Source organism: Cyprinodon tularosa, unplaced genomic scaffold (assembly GCF_016077235.1).
Source record: "Cyprinodon tularosa strain WSP-4 unplaced genomic scaffold, ASM1607723v1 ctg399, whole genome shotgun sequence".
NCBI classification, from domain to species: domain Eukaryota; kingdom Metazoa; phylum Chordata; class Actinopteri; order Cyprinodontiformes; family Cyprinodontidae; genus Cyprinodon; species Cyprinodon tularosa.
The window spans coordinates 564,842-568,891 of NW_024039117.1; positions in this window are offsets into that span (position 1 = coordinate 564,842).

Here is a 4,050-nt window from a genome sequence, read left to right on the forward strand (position 1 = left end):
CCCAGGGCTGGATGGATGGATGGATGGATGGATGGATGGATGGATGGATGGCGTTATATTTTGTAGATTATAATCAGTTTCAAAGATGCCAGATAGAGTATGGCTAAATCCCTACTCTGCTTCTCGAACATGTAATGCTTTAATTTGCCACTAGATGTCAGCAAAGTAAAACATACTCAGGTACACAGAGGTTTACTTTAATCCTCTGATATTATTTCATCAGAGTAAAAATGACAGACTTCTTGAACTATCAATGTTCAACTTGAAATGTTAGGATTTTTCCTACAGTGACTCCATCATTAGAAAAAGTGTTATTTGGTTTTTATCTGTTTCCATGTGGGCTGTTCGCCACTAGGGTTCAAAGATTATGGGGGATTTTTGATGATTACAAAAGCATTTAAACACCAGAAAATGGTTCAAAGGTCACCTAAACTCTGTCTGCAGCTAACGCCTCACACGAGCTGCCAAATGAACAAAAGCAGTCACAGACAAAATAAAAAACAAATAATTGTGGAGGATATAAAGCCGTCAAAGTACTCCTAGTTGGTTCCTCTGAAGCCAAAGGTAGACGTTTCACTGTTTCCAGGTCCTGGATGAAATACTTTCAGGAGCTCAGGAGGAACATGAGGATGAAGATATATCTGAAGAGGAAGATGTGGAGAAATACAACTCAAATGATGCACCATGAAGAAGAGGAATGCCTTTAAGCTGACAGAGAGACATTTTTTTCAAAGAACTGAAAAATTGCACATTTATCTAATTCACTACTAATCCAAACTGTTCAGGAAACTGCATTTTGTTCTGATCCACCTGAGGCTGCAGATGGGTCAGTCAGAGGAGAGAGAGCATGTTCGGCCCCTGGAAGTTGAACAGTTTATTCTGCACATGCCCGCTGGCAGGGGGGAACAAACGAGTCAACTGTCCCAGGCCCAGGTCAGAGGGGGGCATAAAAATGGACTCTGACCATTAAAAATACAGGCAGAAGTAATTTTTTTTTATATTTATGCTAAAACTATTTAATATTAAAGAAAAAATATATTCGTAACTTATATATATATATATATATATATATACACACTACCGTTCAAAAGTTTGGGGTCACATTAAAATGTCCTTATTTTTGAAGGAAAAGCGCTGTACTTTTCAATGAAGATAACTTTAAACTAGTCTTAACTTTAAAGAAATACACTCTATACATTGCTAATGTGGTAAATGACTATTCTAGCTGCAAATGTCTGGTTTTTGGTGCAATATCTACATAGGTGTATAGAGGCCCATTTCCAGCAACTATCACTCCAGTGTTCTAATGGTACAATGTGTTTGCTCATTGGCTCAGAAGGCTAATTGATGATTAGAAAACCCTTGTGCAATCATGTTCACACATCTGAAATCAGTTTAGCTCGTTACAGAAGCTACAAAACTGACCTTCCTTTGAGCAGATTGAGTTTCTGGAGCATCACATTTGTGGGGTCAATTAAACTCAAAATGGCCAGCTGTTATTCAGCTGGCTTTTGACTGGGAAGGGCCATTTTGAATGGCTGCTACTGTACGCTCATAGAAAAACACTTGATCCACCGAGCTACAATTGGTTGAAAAGACTTTGAAAAGACGACATGATTTACATCTAAACAATGTCTACATTTGGTTAAAAAGCAAAAGGCTAAACGATTGTTGAATAGATGTTGAAAACTGGGTTTTTTAAACGTCTATTATTGGACTAAACTGGGACAAAATCAGACCGACCGAACACAGCCCAATTTTCAACAATATTTTTTTGACTATGATGGATCGACCTGATTTGCCCCGCTGCATGAAGCTGTAATAATCTTGGCACTGGGACTGGCTTATCTGTCCACTCTGCACTGCTGCTCAGCTCCAACTCACCTGCAATCAGCTCTAAACTGGTTTCACCTGTTTTCCACCTGCTTATAAGCCCCGTTCAGATCAGCTACCAGTGCCAGATCGTCTCTAACCTACCGGTGACATCCTTCCAGCCATTGTGTTTGCAAACCTGTCTGTTGCCCGACCTGATCTGCTTTCTGTTACCGGGCCTGCCTGTCCCTGTTCTGCGTCTGTCTGCCTGCCTGGAAACATGATTGGATCTGTCTCTGGATTTTGGACCTGTTTATCCTGGATTGCCTGTCTGTAAGCCTGACCTCTGCCTGTGAGTACTGGATTTTGCCTAACCTTTGTGGATCTCTGAAACCTAATAGTTTACTAACCTGGATTGGACCTGGACCTACCCTCTTGGATATCCCTGTCTGTACTGCTGTTGGATCTGTCATGCTGTTGCTGAACCTGGACCCCTCTGGAAAGCCTCCACTGGAATCATCCATCGACCTGACAGCTGCCTGCAAATGGACCTACCTCCTAACTCAGTTCTCTGCCTCAAATCAGCTCTTCATGCTTAGGATCTCCTGAGTCCGGTTAGCGACCCAGCTCCTTAGTTTTCATACCTGCCTGGCTGCCTCCTCTGGTCTCTAACCTGTGTCTCTGCCTCCAGGGGTTCCCTTTCGAGCGCAGCAGCTTGTCCTGCACATTAAACGGTTCCCATGATCATTCCTTTAATAAAGCTTGTAATAGTCACTGATCTGTCTTGGTTGAATTATGGGTCAGATTCCCGTACATTACAGAAACATGTTAGAAAGAATTTCTGCTGCCTCAGTCAGAGGTAACATGAACCAGTCAGACTGCATGTGTAAGGCATTATATTCAGGCATTATAACAGAACTGGACTTCATCAATCCTGGATCACATCTTTGACTTAATCTTTCATGAACCATGATGCAAGAGTTTACAGTAGGAAAACTGTTTGCATCATGAAAAACTTGACTCTACAGGCCAGAGCTCCAGGGCCAGCTGAGCCATAGAGACTGCTTGTGGGACATGCCTTGAAACCCTATTGAAGGAAACCTCCAGGGGGCGTTGGGAAAAAGATGTCCAAACCACCTCAGCTGAAGGAGCAGTGGCTCTACTCCCTGATGATTTCAGCCAGCCGTATATCAAGGATCTCTTTCTTTTGGTCTTGCCCAGATTTCATGACAATAGGTGAAGGTAGAAATGTAGGAAAATGGTACACTGTTCATCCCTTCCCACCGAGCCAAAAATTGGCTGAAAAGACATAGTAAAGATGACACGATTTACGTCAAATGACGTCTACATTTGGTTGAAAAATAAAAGTTAGAAAGTTGTAATTTTTAGGTAGTTACAAAGACATTAAAAACTGGGTTTAGACTAAAGTGGGCTAAAATCAGACCAAACGCAGCCGAATTTTCAGCAATTATTTTTGGACTAAATCAAGACTTTGATGGACCAACCAGATTTAGCCGGGGGGAAAAAAACACGTCTAAACCAGACGTCATTGAGACTTAAATCTTGTCAGTCTGTCTAAAACGCATTTCCTACTGGTCAAAAATTCTGTTTAAACCCAGGAACAATGGGCTTTTAGTGGCAGTGGGAACAGCTCACTGAGGATTGTCTACCTGGGTCAAACAACTCAGCAAGTGACCCGCCGCTCTGATCGACATGCTGCTGATTTATTTGATCCCATTGAACTGAATAGAAAGATAGCTAAGGAGGCGAGCACGTAGGACGGCCTTACGTAAACATATCCCCAGAATGATTGACAGTTAGGAGGACCACTGATTGAGATGATCCACCCGGAAATAAAAGATCCTCCACTGAAACCTTTAACATGTAAAATTATGGCTGCGAATGAGCAGATTCAGGTCTAAGGGGAACCTTTCTGTCTCCCAGCAATCTTTGTATCTGAGGAGGAGCTCCTCACTCTAAACACACACATCTTCAGAGAATATGCTGCCAACATCATCTCCCCCCTTCTTCCTTCATGAATCTTAGACTGAATCAGGAACAAAGGGAGGAAGGGGGAGAGAAAGTGGGGAGGGAGGGAGGGATGGGGGACTGATGTCGTCAGAGGCCCAGCAGTGCGCAGGCTCTGTTGGAGCGGGGCTGGCTGCCTATTGACTGGAAAACAACGGGCTGTGGGAGGACGGATCAGGGCGGTTGTGGACTAACGGGTTAGAGAAGGAG